Source organism: Nicotiana tomentosiformis, chromosome 3 (assembly GCF_000390325.3).
Source record: "Nicotiana tomentosiformis chromosome 3, ASM39032v3, whole genome shotgun sequence".
Classification (NCBI taxonomy): domain Eukaryota; kingdom Viridiplantae; phylum Streptophyta; class Magnoliopsida; order Solanales; family Solanaceae; genus Nicotiana; species Nicotiana tomentosiformis.
Genome location: NC_090814.1, coordinates 114,540,194 through 114,563,365, shown reverse-complemented (window position 1 = coordinate 114,563,365; position 23,172 = coordinate 114,540,194). Strand labels below are relative to the sequence as shown.

The following is a 23,172-nucleotide window of genomic DNA, read 5'->3' as shown; positions in this document are numbered from 1 at the left end:
ACCACATGTTTATCTGGAGAAATAAACTGCGGCCTCATGCCCAATATATATGTTCACAAACTACGACCTCGGGCCCAAGTATACGTATACATAAATGCAGCCTCAGTCCCAAAGATACATAAAGCATTAACTGCGGCCTCATGCCCAAATACAGGTGTTCAACATTCAGGGATTTAAAATTAGGAATTGAGAATCATACTTCAATACATGATACTGAAATATTGGATCATATTGAGTTACATGATACTAAAATGATGAATAGAATTAGACTGGGACATGTATTCACGAACGGATTATGAAAAGTGAAACTTCAACTATTTATGACATGCTGAGTAATCTAGACTGAGACTCGTGGGCATCAATTCCAAGTCTATATTGATTATTCACTGAGCTCACAACGTTCAGAATGAAAGTCACGAACTCGTCACGAAGCTAAAGAATAGAAGTTCTGCAACTATTCAAGGAACTAGGCTTAACTATATTTATGAGGCAATTACTAATGTCGTAAATGAAACGTAGTGTGGGGAGAATTATTAACATTCCCAAACATATAGAGTTAGCCTCACATACTTTAGCTCTGGTCCTTTTAAGCGTATCACAATGTTCGTCGCCTATTTCAACGATAATCTATGTTAATAAATATAACAAGCGGAACCAATAATAACACTAATTCTCATGTTTTGGTAGCATAGGAATTCTATCAAACACCCTTTGTGTCACGACCCAATTTCACATATAGGTCGTGATGGCGCCCAACAGTACAGCTAGGCAAGCCAACAAATAAATTAAACATATATCAATTATTTTCAGAATAATTTTCTAAGTAATTTTATTATTTTACTAGCAATATTAAAGAAATTAGAAAAGATACCGATTAACTTAAATCCAAGAAAATAATACAATTTCAAATTCTACTGATGTGTGTGCCAAGACCTGGTGTCACAAGTGTATGAGCATCTAGTAGATTATACAAAACCCCAAATACTGTCTGAAATAAAAATAGACAGAATGAAAATACAAGGAAAGGCACTAGTAGCTACACAACGGCCCAGCAAGGCAGCTCACCACTACACCTCTGGATAACGTGGATGTAAAACAATAGGTCATCCACTAGTACTTGCCTCAGTTCCTACACAAAAAGTGCCGCAAGTATAGTATGAGTACGTAAACAACGTGTACCCAGTAAGTATCAAGCCTAATCTCGAAGTGGTAGAGACGAGAGGGCCGACTTTGACACTCACTGTGGGTCAATAATAATAATTGAAATAAAACTAGAATATCTAAATCAGCATAATTCACAGAATTTAACAATAATTTATTTAACTATCAGAAATAATTAAATTTATTCACATGCAACAATTCTTAATATATAAATTAAATTCTTCAATTCCAATAAATTTTTAATTTATCAATTAGTCTCATTTATAGGAATAACAATAATTCCTTAACAAGCAGGGATAATAATTCTTTAAATTCCAAAAATTTTTAATTTATCAATTAGCTTCACAAGCTGCAATAAACTATCAAAGTATCGTGTAATTATTATTATTAGGCACGATTTCTGCCGAGGTCGTACGGCCCGATCAAGAGTGTCGTGTACACTACCGAGAGACGTACGGCGCGATCCATAGATACTTCTATCCTGCCGAGGCGTTCGGCCCGCTCCACAAGAAAGGAGGACAATTTCTTATGTACCTCCGGAAAGAGAATATATTTATAATAAGATAAATGCGGGAGGAATGAATAATTTCTTTTAACAATTAATTAATCTAAACTACCCGGACTTTAGCATTAATAGTAGCTACGCACGGGCTCTCATCACCTCGTGCGTACGTAGTCCCCACAATTAGCAACAATTATTACTTTGATTACCTATGGGGTAAGTTTCCCCTCACAAGATTAGACAAGAGACTTACCTTAATTTGCTCCAATTTAATCTACTAGAAGTTCTTTTTCATGATTATCCAACTGTGCCTAGCTCGAATCTAGCCAAAATAATTCGATACAATCATTAAATTTATAGGAATCAATTCTATAAGAAAATACTACATTTTTCAATGAAAATCCGAAATTAATTCAAAAATCGCCCATAGGACCCATATCTCGGAATCCGGCGAAAGTTACGAAATATGAACGCCCACTCAACCACGAGTTTACCCATATCAAAATCACTAAATTCTGATAACAATTTGGCCCTCAAATCCTCAAATCTATCCAAGAGGGTTTTCAAACTTTTCCAACTCAATTCACCAATTAAATGATAAAAATAGTGATGGATTCGGGTAATTTAACCAATATTGAGTTAAGAACACTTACCCCATTATTTTCTCTGAAAATCTCCCAAAAATCGTCCAAATTCGAGTTCCAAATCGTTAAAAATGGAAAATGGGAGAACTTAAACTCTCTGCCCGGTGATTTCTTCTACGCGATCGCGAACTTCTTCACGCGATCGCGTCGCACAAATTTTACTACCCAGAAAATAACCCTACTTGATCGCATAAAGTCCCACGCGATCGCGAAGCACTGACTCCGCAAACCTACGCGATCGCTAATCTCCTCACGTGACCGCGAAGCATTAAGAGCGTGGCCCAACTCCTCCCCAGTTTCCCCTATGCGATCGCAAACAACGCCACGCGATCGCGATGCACAGACTGGCCCAACCTACGCGATCGCGGACGCGCCCACGCGATCGCATAGAATAAATTTCCATCAACCCAAATTAATCCTACGCGATCGCAAACAAACTTACGCGATCGTGTATAAGGAAATCAGAAGAAAAATACCAGTAGCTATCAGCAGTCTCCCAAAGGCCAAAAGTGATCCATTAGCCGTACGAAACTCACCCGAGCCCCTAGGGACCTCAACAAATTATACCAACAAGTCCCAAAATATCATACAAACTTAGTTGAATCCTTAAATCACACCAAACAATGCTAAAACCACGAATCATCCTCCAATTCAAGCTTAATGAAACTTAAGATTTCCAACTTCTACATTCGGTGTCGGAACCTATCAAATCAAGTCCGATTGATCTCAAATTTTGCACACAAGTCATTAATGACATAATGGAGCTACAAAAATTTTCGGAACTGGCTTCCGACCCAGATATCAAAAAGTCAACTCCCCGGTCAAACTTCCAAACTTAAATTCTTGTTTTAGCCATTTCAAGCCTAATTTAACTATGAACTTCCAAATAAAATTCTGAATATGCTCCTAAGTCCAAAATCACCATACGGAGCTATTGGAACTGTCAAATCCTGATTCTGGGGTCTTTTTCTCAAAAATATTGACCGAAGTCAAACTTAGCACTTTAAGGCCAACTTAAAGGACCAAGTGTTCCGATTTCAGCCCGAACACTTCCAAGTCCCGAACAAACCATCCCCACAAGTAATAAATCATTAAAAGTACATACAAGGAGTTTTATTTTAGGGAACAGGGTTCTAAAAGTTAAAATGACCGATTGAGTCATTACATTCTCCACCTCTTAAATAAACGTTCGTCCTCGAACGGATTTAGAATAATACATGTAGTGCTAAATAAGTGTGGATATTTGCTCTGCATGTCCTCCTCGGTCTTCCAAGTCGCTTCCTCGACTGGTTGGCCCCTCCACTGGACTTTTACTGCAGAAATCCTCTTGGACCTCAGCTGGCAAACCTATTTATCAACAATGGCAACTGGTTCTTCTTCACAGCCCAAACTATTGTCTAGTTGAACTGTGTTGAAATCTAGCACATGTGAGTCGGCATGATACTTCTGGAGCATAGATACATGGAAAATCAGATGAACTCCCGATAGACTGGGAGGCAATCCAAGCTCATAAGCAACATCCACAACTCGTCTCAACACCTCAAATGGGCCTATAAACCTTGGGCTCAACTTGTCCTTCTTCCCAAATCTCATGATTCCTTTCATTGGCGAAACCTTCAAGAGAACTTTTTCACCCATCATAAAGGATAAATCATGCGCTTTCTGATCTGCATAACTCTTCTGTCTGGATTGCGCTGTACGAAGTCGCTCATGAATCAACTTTACCTTTTTCAAGGCATCCTTCACCAAATTAGTACCATATAACTTAGCCTTACCGGGCTCAAACCACCCAATGGGCGAACGATATCGCCGACCATATAAAGCCTCAAATGGAGCCATCTCGATATTGGATTGGTAACTCTTATTATAAGCAAACTCGGCCAAAGGCAAGAAATGATCCCACTGACCTCCAAAGTAAATCACACATGCCCTGAGCATATCCTCCAAAATTTAAATTGTCCGCTCTGACTGCCCGTCGGTCTGCGGATGAAAGGCTATGCTGAGCTCTACACGGGTTCCCAATTCACTCTGTACTGCTCTCCAGAAATGTGAAGTAAACTGAGGGCCTCTATCTGATATGATAGAAATTGGCATACCGTGCAACCGAACTATCTCCTGAATATATATCTAGGCCAACCTCTCTGAAGTATACGTAGTCACACCATGAATAAAGTGTGCCGACTTGGTCAACCTGTCGACAATGACCCAAAATGCATCAAACTTCCGCAAGGTCCGCGACAACCCAACTACAAAGTCCATAGTGATGCGTTCCCATTTCCACTCTGGTATAGTCATATGTTGAAGTAGGCCACCTGGCCTCTGGTGCTCATATTTAATTTGCTGGTAATTTAGACACCTAGCTATATACTTAACTATGTCCTTTTTCATTCATCGCTACTAATAATGCTGCCTCAGGTCATGATACATCTTCGTAGCACATGGATGAATAGAATACCGAGAACTGTGTGCATCCTCTAGGATCTTTTTCCTCAGTCCATCCACATTAGGAACATATAGACGATCCTGGAGTCGCAGAATACCATCCGATCCAATAGTAACTTCCTTGGCACTACCCCATAGTACCGTTTCTCGAAGAACCATTAAGCGTGGATCATCATACTGGCAAGCCTTGATCTGCTCAAATAGTGAAGACTGAGCTACAACACATGAAAAAACTCGGCTGGTCTCTAAAATATCCAGCCTCACAAGTCTGTTAGCTAAGGACTGAATATCCAAAGCTAATGGCCTCTCCTCTGCTGAAATGAAAGCCAAACTACCCATACTCTCCGCCTTTCTACTCAAGGCATCTCCAACCACATTTGCTTTTCCCGGATGATATAGTATAGTAATATCATAATCTTTCAGTAATTCCAGCCATCTGCGCTGCCTCAAATTTTGGTCCCTCTGCTTGAACAAATGCTGCAAACTGCGATGATCAGTGTAAACTTCACAAGACACCCCATAAAGATAATGCCTCCAAATCTTAAGAGCGTGAATAATTATAGCTAACTCCAAATCATGTACCGGATAATTCTTCTCGTGGGGCTTCAGCTGACGTGAAGCATATTCAATAACTCACCCTTCCTGCATTAATACACACCCCAAGCCAACGCGTGAAGTATCACAATACACTGTATACATCCCCGAACCGGAAGGCAACACTAACACTGGTGCTGTAGTCAATGCTGTCTTGAGCTTCTGAAAGCTTACCTCACAATCATCAGACCATCGGAATGGAGCACCCTTCTGGGTTAATTTGGTCAAAGGTGTTGCAATAGATGAAAAACCTTCCACGAACCGACGATAATAACCTGCTAAACCCAGAAAACTCCTGATCTCGGTCGCCGAAGTGGGACAATGCCAGTTCTGAACTGCCTCAATCTTTTTGGGATCAACCTTAATACCCTCACCCGATACAATATGCCCCAAAAATACTACAGACTCTAGCCAGAACTCACATTTGGAGAACTTAGCATATATCTTTTGTTCCCATAACGTCTGAAGCACTATTCTTATATGCTGCTCATGCTCCTCCTTAATGCGCGAGTAGATCAAAATGTCATCAATGAAGACAGTGACAAATGAATCAATATATGGCCTGAATACCCTGTTCATCAGTTCCATAAATGCTACCGGGGCGTTAGTTAAATCGAAGTACATCGCCAAAAACTCATAATGACCATATCTAGTCCGGAAAGCAGTTTTCGGAACATACGAATCATGAATCTTCAACTGATGGTACCTCGACCTCAAGTCAATCTTAGAAAACACCCTAGCACCCTGCAACTGGTCAGATAGATCATCAATACGCGACAATGGGTACTTGTTCTTAATAGTGACTTTGTTCAATTGGCGATAATCAATACACATCCGCATTGTTCCATCATTCTTCTTCACAAATAATACCGGTGCACCCCAAGGCGATACACTCGGTCTGACGAACCCTTTGGCTAGTAACTCCTCAAGCTGTTCTTTCAATTCTTTCAATTCTTTCGGAGCCATGTGATACAGTGGAATAGATATAGGCTGGGTGTCTGGAGTCAAGTCAATACAGAAATCAATATCACGATCAGGTGGCATACCTGGAAGATCTGAAGGAAATACATCGGAGAACTCCCGAACTACAGGCACTGAATCAATAGCCGGAGTCTCTACAGTAGTATCCCGAACATAGGCTAGATAAGCCAAACAACCCTTCTCAACCATATGTTGAGCCTTTATAAAAGAAATAACTCGATTAAATGAACTAATAGACGAACTCTTCCACTCTAGCCTAGGCAATGCTGGAATAGCCAAGGTAACAGTCTTGTCATGACAATCTAGAATAGCATGACATGGAGATAATCAGTCCATGCCCAGAATAATTTCAAAATCGGTCATCTCAATCAATAGGATATCTGCTCTAGTTTCATAACCACAGAATATAATAATACAGGACCGGTAGATCTGGTTCACAATAACAGAATCGCCCACATGAGTGGACACATAAACAGGAGTACTCAAGGACTCACGAGAAATACCCAGGAATGGAGTAAATAGAGATAACACATATGAATACGTAGATCCTGGATCAAATAATATTGAGGCATCTTTGCCGCAAACAGAAATAATACCTGTATTCATGACATCTGAGGCCTCTGCATCTGGTCTGGCCGGAAAAGCATAGAACCGAGCTGGAGCACCAACTGGCTGACCTCTACCTCTAAGACGGCCCCTACCCACCTGTCCTCCACCTCTTGGTGGCCGGACAACTGGTGGAACAACTGGTCTGGTAATCATAGGCTGCTGACCCTGTTGCACTGGTTTACCATGAAGCCTGGGGTAGAATCTTCGTATGTGACTGGGATCCCCGCACTCGTAACAACTCTTCGGTGCGATGGGCTGCTGACTAAGAGTCTGGCCCTAGGGAACTGAATACCCACTGGGAGGACCCTGAATAGCTGGGGGGGAGGGGGGGCGATAAGAACTCTCTGGTATAGCACTGAGATAAGGTCGCACTGGAGCACCTCGAGGAGGCGGTGGTGCTGGATATGGGGGCCTGCTGGACTGTCCTCTTCCGAATTGACCTCTGCCCCCAGACGGAGCACCCCTGAACTCTCCAGAATACCTAAACCACTTATCTCTCATAACCTGCTCTCGGCTCCGCTGACGTATACCCTTAATCCTGCGGGCTATCTCTACGACCAGCTCATAAGAAGTACCCATCTCAACCTCTCGAGCCATAGTGGCATGAATACCAGTATGTAAACCCGCAACAAACCTCTGCACTCTCTCCGCCTCAGTAGGGGGTATCATAAGTGCATGGCGAGATAACTTAGGGAAGCTCGCCTCATAATCGATCACTGACATCTGACCCTGCTGGAGTTGTTCAAACTGAAACCGCAACTCTTCCCTCTGAGAGAGTGGAATATACTTGTCCAGGAAAATACGGGTGAACCTGTCCCAAGTCATGGGAGGAGAATCTGCTGGTCCGCCAAGAACATAAGACTGCCACCATCTACGAGCTTTGCCCTCTAGCTGAAAAGTACCAAAGTCTACCCCATGAGACTCCAAAATCCTCATGTTGTACAGTCTATCCTTGCACCGATCAATGAAATCTTGGGGATCCTCATGTCATTCACCCCCAAAGACAGGAGGATGTAGTCTAGTCCATCTGTCCAATAGTTTCTGAGGATTAGTGGCTGCAGTTGGCCTGGGCTCAGGTGTAGCTGCTGCCACTGGCTGGGCTCCACCCACGGGTAGTGCACCTTGTGTCTGATATACAACAGTTGCCTGCCCATGAGCCTACGCGGTCGGAGAATGTGCTCCCCCGCCCGCCTGAGATGTGGCTGGGTCTGCCGAAAATAAACCGTCCTGAGTCATATTGTCCATGAACCGCAACATACGACCCATGACATCCTGAAATCCCGGTGCAGATGTGAAATCCACCGGAGCTCGCTCTACCACATGCACCTCACCCTGTTTCTCAATAATGGGATTCTCTGCTAGACCCACTGGTGACATAACTGAAACATTCCTAGGACATCATCGCCCTCTACCATGGGCTGGAGCCCTCCCTCGGCCTCTAGCAACTGGGGGAGTAGCTCTTCCCTGGTCTGGAACCTCATTAGAACGCGTTCTTACCATCTGTGAGAGAATAAAAGAAGGATATTTAGTACTACATTAATTGCACGAGGGAATATGAAGAAAGGTAGTTTCCTAACACCTCATAGCCTCTCGAAGATAAGTACAGGCGTCTCCGTACCGATCCGCAAGACTCGATTAGGTCTGTTCATAACTTATGAGACCTACGTGAACTTAGCACTCTGATACCATGTTATCACGACCTAATTTCACCTATAGGTCGTGATAGCGCCCAACACTACAGCTAGGCAAGCCAATAAATAAATTAAACATATATCAATTATTTTCAGAATAATTTTTTAAGTAATTTTATTATTTTACTAGCAATATTAAAGATATTAGAAAAGATACCGATTAACTTAAATCCAAGAAAATAATACAATTCCAAATTCTACTGATGTGTGTACCACGACCTGGTGTCACAAGTGTATGAGCATCTAGTAGATTATACAAAACCCTAAATACTGTCTGAAATAAAAATAGATAGAATGAAAATACAAGGAGAGGCACTGGTAGCTACAGAACGGCCCAGCAAGGCAGCTCACTACTACGCCTCTGGATAACCTGGATGTAAGACGATAGGCCCTCCACTAGTACTTGCCTCAGGTCCTACACAAAAAGTGCAACAAGTGTAGTATGAGTACGAAAACAACGTGTACCTAGTAAGTATCAAGCCTAATCTCGAAGTGGTAGAGACGAGATGACCGACTTTGACACTCACTATTGGTCAATAATAATAATTAAAATAAAACTAGAATATCTAAATCAGCATGATTCACAGAATTTAACAATAATTTATTTAACCAGCAGAAATAATTAAATTCCTTCAAATGCAACAATTCTCAATATATAAATTAAAATTTTCAATTCCAATAAATTTCCAATTTATCAATTAGTCTCATTTATAGGAATAACAATAATTCCTTAACAAGCAGGGATAATAATTCTTTAAATTCCAAAGATTTTTAATTTATCAATTAGCTTCACAAGCTGCAATAAACTATAAAAGTATCGTATAATTATTATTATTAAGCACGATTTCTACCGAGGTCGTACGAACCGATCCAGAGTGTCGTGTACACTGCCGAGGGACGTGCGGCGCGATCCATAGATACTTTTATCCTGCCGAGGCGTTCAGGAGGGCATTTTCTTATGTACCTCCAAAAAGAGAGTATATTTATAATAAGATAAATTCGGGAGGAATGAACAATTTATTTTAATAATTAATTAATTAAAACAAAAAATTAAGCATATGAGATTTTCATCTTTTAAGTAAATTGTATTCTTTACTTAATTAAATTGTTTGATATATATATATATATATATATATATATATATATATAAAGTAAATAATACAATTTACACAAGTAATTCATGCTTTTGAGTCCTAAACTACCCGGACTTTAGCATTAATAGTAGCTACGCATGGACTCTCGTCACCTCGTACGTACGTAGCCCCCACAATTAGCAACAATTATTACTTTGATTACCTATGGGGTAATTTCCCTCTCACAAGATTAGACAAGAGACTTACCTCAATTTGCTCCAATTTAATCCACTAGAAGGCCTTTTTCACGATTATCCAACTCTGTCTAACTCGAATCTAGACAAAATAATTCGATACAATCACTAAAATTTATAGGAATCAATTTTATAAGAAAACACTATATTTTTCAATGAAAATCCAAAATTAATTCAAAAATCGTCCGTGGGACCCACGTCTCGGAATCCGACGAAAGTTATGAAATATGAACGCCTACTCCACCACGAATCTACCCATACCAAAATTACTAAATTCCGATAATAATTCGGCCCTCAAATCCTCAAATCTATCCAAGAGGATTTTCAAACTTTTCCAACTCAATTCACCAATTAAATAATAAAAACAGTGATGGATTCAGGTAATTTAATCAATATTGAGTTAAGAACACTTACCCCATTATTTTCTCTGAAAATCTCTAAAAAAAGTCCAAATCCGAGCTCTAAATCGTTAAAAATGGAAAATGGGAGAACTTAAACTCTGTGCCCAGTGATTTCTTCTACGCGATCGTGAACTTCCTCACGCGATCGTGTAGCACAAATTTTACTTCCCAGAAAATAACCCTACGCGATCGCATAAAGTCCCACACGATCGCGAAGTACTTACTCTGCAAACCTACGCGATCGTGAACCTTCTCACACGATCGCGAAGCATTAAGCGCGTAGCCCAGCTCCTCCCCAGTTACCCCTACGTGATCGCAAACAACACCATGCGATCGCGATGCACAGACTAACCCAACCTACGCGATCGCGGACTCGCTCACGCAATCGCATAGAATAAATTTCCAGCAGCCCAAATTAAGCCTACGCGATCGCAAAAAAACTTACGCGATCGCGTATAAGGAAATGAGAAGAAAAATATCAGCAGCTATCAACAGTCTCCCAAAGGCCAAAAGTGATCCGTTAACCGTCCGAAACTCACCCGAGCCCCTAGGAACCTCAACCAATTATACCAACAAGTTCCAAAATATCATACGAACTTAGTTGAGCCCTCAAATCATACCAAACAACGCTAAAACCACGAATCATCCTCCAATTCAAGCTTAATGAAATTTAAGATTTCCAACTTCTACATTTGGTGTCGAAACCTATCAAATCAAGTCTGATTGACCTCAAATTTTGCACACAAGTCATAAATGACATAACAGAGCTATGAAAATTTTCAAAACGGGATTCTGACCCCGATATCAAAAAGTCAACTCCCCGGTCAAACTTCCAAACTTAAATTCTTGTTTTAGTCATTTCAAGCCTAATTTAACTACGGACTTTCAAATAAAATTCCGAATACGGTCCTAAGTCCAAAATCACCATACGGAGCTATTGGAACTATCAAATCCTAATTTCGGGGTTGTTTTCTCAAAAATATTGACCGAAGTCAAACTTAGCACTTTAAGGCCAACGTAAGGAATCAAGTATTCCGATTTCAACCCGAATACTTCCAAGTCCTGAACCAACCATCCCCGCAAGTCATAAATCATTAAAAGTATATACGGAAAGTTTTATTTTAGGGAACAAGGTTCTAAAAGTTAAAATGACCGGCTGAGTCATTACACTTTGGGCGTAAAGCCTCATAGCCCTCATAAATGGTGTTTTCTTCAGTCAATTCCCATTCTACTACTTCTAGGTGATTTTACAATCCCAATTATATATAACAAACATCATTTCTCATCACGCAAATGATTATAATAATCTTAAGTCAACAACCAAAAACCCTAGCATAGTTCATTTCATTCCCTTTATCAAACCCATCTACTATTCTCCCCAAAACTAATCAATTCATAGTTATAAATGATTAGGGTGTAGAAGCGTTACATTTTTGAATTCAATCCTCTTGAATTCGAGTTCTAGGTTTTTTTTCTCAACAATAATGTCTCGATCGAATATCTAATGATTTGAAGGATTTACCCATGTTAATAAGGTGTTGGAGAATTGAAATTAACTTAGAATCATCTTTAAAACTCACCTTGGATGATGGAGGGACCTCGAGGAAGTTGGGTTCTTGAGAGCTTCTCTTTCTTGAGCAAACTTACGTGTTTAGGGTTGTAGGGAATGAGGTACGATTTAAATAAGTGTACGCGTCCCAAAAATTGAGGAGAAAATAAAAGTAGCTCGGATAAACATCATCGGTGCGGGGCATCATCTGAGGCACCAAAATAGCTATGCAAGGCGCCATTAGAGGCGCCAAAATTACAGTGCCTTTCACTGTCAGGGGCGCTGAGGTTAATGCCCTGGATAGTGCCTTGCACTGTCTATGGACGTGGGTTTTTATGGCCTTGCATTGTCTATGGTCGTAAATTTTCATGGCCTTGCACTGTCTACGGCTATAAGACGAACCTCCCATAAACTTAGTTGATTCCATCGAATTTTATGCACCTCACTATCGGTCTTGATTCCAAAACAACGATTTCCACCCATACTCATCCCGATAGGATTTCACATGTCTAAAAGGTCACATTAATACTTATTTAATGCATCCACAACTAATTCAAATTTATGGAGTGTTACACTAACACTCCGGCAACTTTTGAGGCGTTAATGCATAAAATTTTCATTTCTTACCTCTGGAAGTTTGATTTGGTGTTTTTCGATGATATACACTAATTTACAGTGTGTCACTCGAAAATCATGTTGAGCATTTAGGGTTGGTGTTTGAAGTATTGCGAAACAATCAGTTGTTTGCTAAACAATTGAAGTGTAGCTCTGCAAAAAATCGAGTTGTATACTTGGGTCACATTATTTCAGGCTCTTAAACGAAAGATTGCAAAAGATATAAGCTTTCTGCACTTTGCTTGTGGAGCAAGAATTACTTTTATGAATTACTAAGTATCTAAATTTTGTCAATCTCATTCACAGTATTTATCTTGTACTCTAACAAAGCAGGAAGGAAACAAGAAAAGAAGAATAAATCAGAAACCCTAAAAAGGAGTAAACTAGTTTTCTTCATATTCTCTTTATTATTATTTTTCTTTAACCAGGGGTTCTTCAGGTGTAAGTACTAATTTGTCCAAAGTCGAGGCGATGGTGAATTGGCCCTGTCCTGTTAACATTAAATGCTTGAGGGGATTCCTTGGACTCACTGGTTACTACCGGCGCTTCATTAAAAATTTTGCCTTGATTAGTAAACCGTTGACTGAGTTGCTTAAAATGGGGGCTTTTTCATGGAATGACAAGGCTACATCAACGTTCGAAGAATTGAAGAATGCAATGATACACGCCCCAGTTTTTGCTTTGCCCAATTTTTCCATTCCATTTATAGTGGAAGTGGATGCTAGTTGCGTGGGAGTAGGGGCAGTTCTTATGCAGAATCATAGGGCCGTTGCTTTCATGAGTCAAGCCTTGAGTCCTAAACATCTGGGCAGGTCAACTTATGAGAAAGAGCTTATAGCTTTATTAACAACAGTTGATGTCACACCCCTTTTTTTGTCCTAACCCTCTTACAAATAGATAAAAGTGATTTTAAATCTCAAAAGGGTTTCAATTTGAAAAGCGACAAAAGATTGTATTTCGAAGGATTTTTCAGAGTCGCCACCTGATATTTGATTTCAGTGTGACAGGTCACCGTTTATTTAAAAAAAATAAGAATTTTCCTTCAAAACGCATTTGACTCTAAACTGATTGCAGATAAGGGGGTTCATTTGACTCGGGAGAAGGTGTTAGGCATTCCCCAAGTCCCGTGAAAATCACGGTTGCGTACATGATTTAGCTGGCTTTTAGAAATGCTCAGATTGATGTAGAAACACATAAAAAGCGAAAATAAACACAGAAGAGGCTCGAGGTTGTCCCCACATAATAAAAGAAAAATAAAAGTGAAACTTAAAATCCTAAGCTAACCTACACTATACTTCCTCCATGGTGTTCATCACGGCCTCCAAAATATTTACAAGTTCTTCGGGGCATTCCCTGAATAAATTAATTAACTAAAGGGGCAACCTCTCACCTCAAAAAACTAAACATAAACGCCTTAAATGTTTTCCTACCCAAATGTGGTCAGCCTAAACATGCTACTAGCGGATTATAAAGTAAATAAAGAAAACTAAATAAAAGAAAATTTGATTTCATGCTCATGTTCTTTTTAAATTTTATTTTCGTGCATGTGACCAAGCCCAACCCCTAAAGCATGTTAATAAATTAATCACTAATGGGCTTTGGCCTTTTCCCAATTCCCGCAACCCAGTTCGAGCAATTGAACAAAGTCAATAACATATTTAACAGATAGCTATGCCGAAAGCACATGATATCAATACATTCACAAACGAACATAACAAAATAAATAAAAGAAAAGAAAAATAGAGAAAAGATGGACTAACAGTACGATAAGAGCCATGATATCTCCTGTATCCCCCATTTTTATTTTTATCAGTTAATCTCAATATTCACTAAACCTCTGCTACGAAACTCTAACATTTAGAAGTGAGAAACTAGTAAAGCATACATGACTGAACAATATTAGAACATGCTTCCAAAATATTTGAATGATTAAATCATGGAAGGAACACAGTAGCACATCTATCTCGAAGTGAACAGGTGATTTCTTCTGATTAACAATCTAAGCGACTAAAGAAACTTTCTTAAGATTCATCGAATGTTTGAGCCAAATGAAAAGGAAGAAAACCCATAGGTACAAACTGATTTCGAACAAAATTTCCAAGAGGTTACTAGACTACTCTTAATGGATATAATATAGAACCAGTGGGAAAACTCGATTAATTAATTCATCCAGATTAAATCCAACATTCCAATATAAATCTGTCACATTCATTAAACCCAAACAGAAATCCAAATAATTCAAGTTCCTTCAGGTTCTAATAGATTTCAGCAGAAAAATTCGACAAACACACAATCAGACACAAAATGTAACCCGAATCAAGAAAAGATAAACAAAATTTCAGACATCATTTTAGACTAGCTCAGGCATGAGTCGTTTATTCCAGACATGATTAAGTAAAGAAGAGAAAAGTAAAACAATGAACCTGTTTAGTCGAAATTCTTTTTAATAAAAGTAGAGGAATCAACGGATACAGTGTTTTGCTCCAAATATTCGACTGAGAACAGCAATGCGATCGAGCAGAAACCGCGAGCCAAATCAAAACCACGAACTTCGGGCGGACACTTGAATCGGCACCGAAATTTCAAATCCAAACACGAACTCAAACTTCAATCAAACTCCATCTTTGAAAGCGGAAATTGAAATTGGAAAGAAGAAACATTTTTTTAATATATTTTTATGAGATTTAAACTAAACTAAAAATCTGAAGATTGAAAATGAAAAGAGAAACCCCTTTTTTGAAACCCTAGTTTTTCTTAAAAAATTCCTAAAATACTGTCCAGAAACTTCCTCTACAAAATCCCAAAAATCCGCATATATATATATATATATATATATATATATATAGGGATCTCGAACCTTCCTTGCTTTTTCCTCAAGAAATCCGAATTTTTCCTCTTTTCGAACCAAAATCGGACAAATGGAAGCCTAGGGATCTTAATCTCCACAGATCTCACAGCTCCCATTTACCCAAATTCGTCCAAGAGATTAAAAAAATGCGTGAGGGAGTGAAAGAATATTCGGATGTTAGAAGTTTGTTATGGTTTGGGTGATGTTGATGTGAGAGGGGGCCATGGGATGACACGAGCGAGTGGAATCGCCCGATTTGGGCGTGAGTCCGGCGAGTTTTGAGTGGTGAGGCGGCGACAGAGAGTGAGGTAAGGGGTGCGACTGGTCTTGAAATATTAGGGTTAGGGTTTAATTAGAATGGGTTTTTATATGGTTGGGGGGAATTAATTTGGGTCGTGGGTGAAATTAAATCAATGGCTAGGATTAAAAGAGTGTTGGGCGTGTCAAGTGATGGGTCAAGTAGGCGGGTCGGCGGATTGGGGTTGGAATGGGGTTGGGGATATTGGGCTCAGTTCTTGCTGGGCTCCAAAATTCTACAAAATTGAGCCAAGAAAAACTAAAAATTCAATTTACTTCTAAAGTAATGTAAAATACTTATAAAAATATAAAATAACTCTTAATTGATTTTAATGAACTATTAATATTAAAATAAAACTAAAAATTAATGTTGAAACTACTTTTGGTATTTTCAAAGATTATACTAAAATAAAAATAGGTTAAAAATAATATCTTTCTAAAAATACCTAATACCTGAATTAAATAGAAAAATAAAACTATTTTTTGTGTCAATTTTATATTTTAAAACTAAAATTGAAGATAAAAATATCTGTAAACTCAAATAAATATTAAAAATGCTACGAATACTAAAAATAATCTTTAAAAATCGCGCGGGCCAAATATTACGTGCTTGCAGTTGATAAATGGAGACATTATTTGCAAGCCAATCATTTTATAATTAGAACTGACCACTGTTATTCCTGCCAATATTGCTGTATTTGTAAATAATAATTCTGCAAAATATAAGTTATCGTAATAAAACAGTAATTAATTCGAGCCCACTGAATTCACAGTGTTTCCTTAAGGAATTTAATCCCCTCCTAGTACCCAAGGTAATGGATTATTTCCTCCCAGGATAGAACGAATCACACACTGGTGGTCAATACACGGATTGGAAAATATCCGTTACAAATGCGGATAATCTTACGTTAATATTTACTATTAACAAATAAATTTGGTCCAAAAAATTAATCAAGCCGAGCGACGACGACGGCGCGAGGCTTGCTTTCTTCTTAACTCTTTAAGAGCTACAAGAAGAGCAATTATATATATACCCACCAAAAATCTCTTCCTCTTCCAATATGGGACAATGTCTCATTGTCAAGACGGAAAAACTTAAAATTTTACTCAAAAATTTCATTTTCCCTCAATTTCCCATTCACCCTCATTTTAAGATTATTTCATCTTAAAAACAAAAACCTCAACAACCACTTCAGCCTAAAGTTCTTAAAGGATCAACGAGTTACTTCATCATTACAACACTAGGAGATTTCCAAACCTATGGGCCTAAGTTATGAGATACATTACAAGAAAGGGGCTGATAATGTCGTTGCAGATGCTTTGTCCAAAAGAATTGAGGGCTAGGAAGAATGCAATGCGCTTACTGTTGTCCAGCCCAAATGGGTCCAAGAAGTAGTTGGAAGTTATGATGGGGATGCAGAAGCTCAAAATATTATTGAACAGTTAAGCTTGGATGCTGGGGCTATTCCAAATACAACACTACAACATGGAGTGATCAGATTCAATGGGCAAGTTTGGATTGGTAAAAATGGGGAATTAAGAAAGAAGGTAATTGAACAAATGCATTCAACCCCATGGGGGGACATTCATGAATCACTGTAACTCAAAAAAGAGCAAAATCCATTTTTGACTGGCCTATATTACTGAAAGATGTCAAAGAGATGGTGCAGGCTTGTGTTATTTGTCAAAGAAACAAGGAAGAACATGTCCGTTACTCGGGGTTGTTGCAACCATTGCCCATTCCTTCCCGGGAACACCTCACAATGGATTTTATAGAAGGATTACCTATATCACATATGCAAATTACATGGGGTTCCCAGTTCTATCCTTTCGGATAGGGATCCAATTTTTACTAGTTTGTTTTGGAAGGAGCTATTCAAAGGACTACAGGTGGAACATAGGTACCTATCATCCTCAAACCGATGAACAGTCCGAAAGGTTGAACCAATGTGTTGATACATACCTTAGGTGTATGACCGAGCATAAACCACGAGATTGGAGCAGGTGGATCCGTATGGCAGAATTGTGGTACAACACAAATTATCAGTCTGCCATAGGAATGACTCCCTTTAAGGCACTTTACGGCTATGATCCGCCTCTACCTTCATTTGAGCTTGTGTCACAAACAAAGCTAGAGTCAGTTGATCAACTCTTAAGGGAAAGACAGTTAATTAACAAGATTTTGAAGGATAACCTGACAATTGTTCAAAATCGTATGAAGCAATGTGCTGGCAGAAAGAGGAGCGAAAGAACATTTGAAGTAGGGGACAAAGTCTTCTTAAAGCTACAACCTTATCGACAAATGTCAGTAGCGATTCGAAGAAACTTGAAGTTAGCAGCCAAATTCTATGGTCCATTAGAGATAATTTGCTGAATAGGACAAGTGGCTTATGAGCTCGACCAGGTTCAAAAATACTGTTGAATTTGACAACATTAATATAAACTAATCTCAACAATTGAAGCCTCCTTTTAAGAAAAAATTAGTAGATACATTGCATGATCATACTTAATGTGATGTTATACATGATATTATTAAGGTCATTTAAATAGCAAGTATTTTGTTTATTTGTAAACATTTCTCACTTGCCTTCTTATCTCCTAAGTCATTTAAATCATCTTTCTCTTTTGTAGTATTTCACTTGTATTTTTGAAGTGAAATAAATTTAAGTTGATTGTGTCCGAGAACTAGGCAAAAATTAAATTTTATCAAATCTCGTTAATTTCTGATGTTCTTTTTATTATTGTCTAATTTACTATTTATTAGCTACCTTTAGATATAGTAGTTGTGAATCACTCTCTGTATATATTCGACTTTCGCAACAAATACACCCAATTTTTCATGTGTCTCAGCTGAAGAAAGTGGTGGGTGATCAAATAGCAGTGTCGAAGGAGCCACCGTATTACACCGATGAATGGCAGATCTTAACAGAGCCGTTTGCAATTTTGGAACGACGCATGGTAAAGATGGGGAACAAGGCTGTTGTTCAAGTTGTAGTTCAATGGGCAAATTTGTCTAAGGACGAGGCAACCTGGGAAGATTGCTCCTTTCTCTAAGTCCCAATTTCCTGATTTTGATCCCTAAAGTAGCAGCTTCGCCGGAAGAGGGATGGAATGTCACAATTTGGTCGTGACTTGGGTGAGTAATTAGGAAAAAGTAATTCTAATCAGGAATGTAGGTGTTTATGTCGTTTATATATATATATATATATATAACCTTATTTTTTTTGAGTTTTGAATTGTTTTATGTTTTTGGTTAGTTTTGATAAGTCTATAATTAATGACTAGAGGTTGTTAAGTTGAGACTTAAATGGGATATTTATGTAAGATTCCCATTATTTTTTAGATCCAATTGGGGAAATTTTGTAACTTGTCCAAATGTTTCTAAAATTGTGACTGAATGTTCCGTCAAAAATTATTCACGGAAAATAAGTCTGTCACAAAATTATTTTTATTAGATAATTGTTCTTTTATAATGTTCTGTCACAAATCTGTTACTCTTATAATTTTTGTAGGAAAAAAAATCTTTTGATAATTTTGTCCATGTAAGGTTGATTTGTCATAAATGCATCACAAATCCGTCACAATTTGTGATAGAATGCTTCGTCTCAAATATTCCGTCACAATTTTACCATTTTCTTGCAGTGGCTAACCATCATCGTGTATTTTTTTCACGAACATTTTATTTTTTCTTTAAAAAATTAAAATAACGTAAGTCGTGTATCGCATATCTACTGCTTAGTGTTTGGAGGAAAATATGTTTTAACATCGATTTTTATAAATTTATTAAGCCACAAAAGTATAGTTGACATACTTGCATCCACAATAGTCCACTATTAGGGGTGATTTGGTTGAGGAACAAGTTATCTCACGGTTAATTATATCGAGATTAGTTATCCCGAGATTGTTATCTCATCTTCCCATAAAGATAAAAATAACACTACAATCTCGCGATAACTAATCTCAGGATTAGTTACACCGTAATTTTATCCCAACCAAACGTGAGATAAACTCATCTCAAACTATCTCGAGATTAATTACCCTTTATTTCTCATACCAAACGAGCCCTTAGTTTATATATATAGTAATTGGGCAAAGGATAAAGCAATTATGTTAAAACACTTAGGGGTCATTTAGTTGGGAAGCAAGTTATTCCATGATTAATTATCTCGAGATTAGTTATCTCACCCTCCCATAGGGATAAAAAAATACTATAATTCCGGGATAACTAATCATAGGATTAGTTATACCATAATTTTATCCCAACCAAATGTGGAATAGACGCATCTCAAATTTAATCTCGAGATTAATTATCCCTTATCCCTAACACCAAACAAGCCCTTAATCTGCCCACAAAGATATAATAGATGCGATGACCCAAAAGGTCATCTTATGTTTTAGAACTCGAATCTGTGCTCTTAAGCCTTAAAAATCTCATTTTTATCCTTCTCGATTTGCGTGCACAGTCCGGGCAAGTTTTTGGAAAGCTTTTATGTTGAAAACTAATGAAAATAAAAAATTTTGCCTTAAAGGTTGATTTTAGTTGACTTCGGTCAATATTTTTGATAAACGGGCCCGGATCCGTACCTTAACGGGTCCGGATCCGTACTTTAATGGTCCCGGTAGGTCCGTATCGAATTATGGGACCTAGGTGTATGCCCGAAATCGAATTCGGAGGTCCCTAACTTGAGTTATGAATTTTTGATAAAAATTAAAAGTTTGGAAATTATTTGTTTTTAAGAATTTGGTTTGGAGCCCGAGGGCTCGGGTGCCATTCGGGCGATGCGCGAGTTGAGTTCAAACCTCAACAAGGCTGCTGGTGCACCAAATTTGGTGTGCTCGCACCTGCGAGCCTTTGGTCGCAGGTGCGAGCGAAGGCCCCGCAGATGCGACCCAGGCCTGAACTTCATATTTTCGCAGATGCAGACTTTTCTCCGCAGGAGCAGGACTGCAGAAGCGGAACCCTGTCCGCAGGTGCGACCCCAGTTGGCCCAGTCCTTCTCCGCAGAAGCGCATATTTCGTCCGCACATGCAGATGCACAGGTGCGAAGGTCGCTGAGCAGTGAGCATTTATTTCGGACTCCAGCCATTTTTCTTCTTGTTTTAAAAAAGGTAGGAGGCCTAGGGCGATTTTTCAAAGACATTTTTTTTCCCAAATCAAAGGTAAGTGTTCCTTAATTCGTTTCTTTCAATCTTTTACTTTATTTTACTAGAATTCAACCTAAAAATCTAGAGTTTTGTGGTAGAATTAGGGGTTAGGGTAGAAACTAGAAATTTCGGGAATTTGGGAATTTAGACCTCAATTTGAGGTCGGATTCCAAAACTAATTACATATTCGGGCTCGGGGGTGAATGGGTAAAAGAATTTTGGTCCGAACCTCGAGTTTTGACCAAGCGGGCCCGGGGTCAATTTTTGACTTTTTGGAGGAAAAATTGGGAAATTTAATTTATGCAATATAATTGATTCCTTTAGCAATATTTGATATTATTGAGTCATTTTTGAATAGATACGGGTAGTTTGGAGGTAAATTCCAAAGGAAAATGTGTGATTGAGAATTAAGTGGCCTTCGGAGCGAGGTAAGTGTTGTGTCTAACCCTGACTTGAGGGAATTAGGAACCTTAGATTATTTGCTAAGTGAAATTCATGTGAGCGGCGTATATGTGAGGTGACGAGTACCTATGCGCCGCCAATTTACCTGTTTTTTCATATTTCTCTGTTTTTCTGATATTGTCTCATTCCTATGCCAAATTGTTACGTGTTATACTAGTGTTATTCAAATTATCGTTTTTATCATGTTTACGGAAATTTTCTGGTGATAATTGAGTTTTTATTTCAAAGTTGAGATTGATATTATGGAACCAAATGTTGAAGTAAGGTTTGTACTTGTTATTTTATCTTCCTATTTTTATTTATGCATTGCATTATGGTAAGGGAGAGTGTTAATGCACGAAGGGTGATGCCGAATGATGCTCTACGACCCTCGATCAAATGATGTTGGCCGAACTACCTGGATCAATTAACACACGCTTAACTTGAGTTTTATTCATAAGTACAGATATTACAAGTGCATAATTATGGGGCTGCATGACTCCTTCTGCGTCTTCGTCATTAAAAGACAAGGTTCCTTTTGGTATGTAATCCTGAGCTCGAGATCGCTTCTCTCTTACAATCGACATCTTAGTGCATTTAAGCACTGGCCCTAGGGGACATCGATCCTCCGATGATCATGTGGATAATGTGTTGTGACTCTTCTTGTTCGTTTTGTCTATTGAACTCTCTGTTTTTGAAATGATTCTTGGCCCAATCACTTAAAAACTCTCGAAGGTGTCCTTCATTGAATAACCGGGCTAACTGTTCTGTGGCCATGGGTGACATGATACTTGTACATTTGATTGGGATTTCTCTGGGCTGGAGCAGTCTGCAGAGGTCGAGGCCATTTAATATCTTTGATACATCTGATAGCCAATACAATGGAGGATGCATCAATGTTGAAGTTATAGTCTAACAATCGTGGTGCTTCCTTAGGTCCGGTATGCCTGTCGAAACCATTCTTGTTCATCATCCCTCGAGACCCTTGGCCTCGATCATTTCTCCTTTTACCTCATACGGAGTTGCGTCCTGGTTCGCTACCCCTACGATCTCCATTATACGGCCGGTATCAGTCCCTGTTCGACCTCGGTTCTCGGTTGATGTCCCTTTTATTAACGGACCCAGAAGAGACCCCCAACTGGTCGTCTTCGACTCTAATTTTCGATTGGTATCAATTATGTACATCGGCCCAGGTAGCAGCCGGGTACTCAATCAAGTTTTGCTTTAACTACTGTGAAGCCGTTGAGCTTCGTTCGTTTAGTCCTTGGGTGAAAGCTTGAACGGCCCAATCGTCCGTGACCGGTGGTAGATCCATTCATTCCATTTGGAAGCAAGATACAAACTCTCTTAGCATCTCGTTATCTTTTTGCCTTACTTGAAAAGGTCCAATTTTCTGATCTCGGTCTTTATGGCTCTGGCGTGTGCTTTTACAAAAGAATCTGCAAGTATGGCAGAAGAATCGATATAGTTAGGTGGTAAATTATGATACCATATCATTGCTCCCTTTGACAGAATTTCCCCGAATTTCTTTAATAATACGGATTCGATCTCGTTGTCCTCTAGATCGTTCCCTTTAATGGCACATGCGTAAGAGGTGACATATTCGTTGGGGTCGGTCGTTCCATTATATTTAGGAATTTCGGGCATGCGGAACTTCTTGGGGATTGGTTTGGGAGCTGCGCTTGGGGGGAAGGGCTTTTGTACGAACCTTTTGGAATCCAAACCCTTAAATATTGGTGGTGCCCCCGGGATCTTATCAACCATGGAGTTATAAGTTTCTAATTTTTTGTCGTTTGCTTCAATCCTTTTTTCTCATGACTCTATCCATTTTGTCAGTTCCTCAAGCATCTTTATAATTTCGGGGTTAGTCCTCTATTCTTGTTCATTTGACCTTACTACAGCTGGCTCCGTTTTGTGGGTGACTT

At 38.9% G+C, this 23,172-nt stretch overlaps 2 long non-coding RNA genes across 2 annotated transcripts; both read right to left on the bottom strand.

The window, feature by feature from the left end:
• Positions 1-8,766: 8,766 nt before the first annotated feature.
• LOC138907162 (uncharacterized) lies at positions 8,767-15,769 on the bottom strand. The gene is made up of 2 exons (XR_011414923.1): positions 14,940-15,769; positions 8,767-9,039 (listed from the first exon to the last, which is right to left on the bottom strand). It is a non-coding gene; the product is annotated as an uncharacterized lncRNA (long non-coding RNA).
• Positions 15,770-17,314: 1,545 nt separating this feature from the next.
• Positions 17,315-18,071, bottom strand: LOC117275817 (uncharacterized). The gene is made up of 2 exons (XR_011415215.1): positions 17,856-18,071; positions 17,315-17,763 (listed from the first exon to the last, which is right to left on the bottom strand). It is a non-coding gene; the product is annotated as an uncharacterized lncRNA (long non-coding RNA).
• Between the last annotated feature and the right edge of the window lie 5,101 nt (positions 18,072-23,172).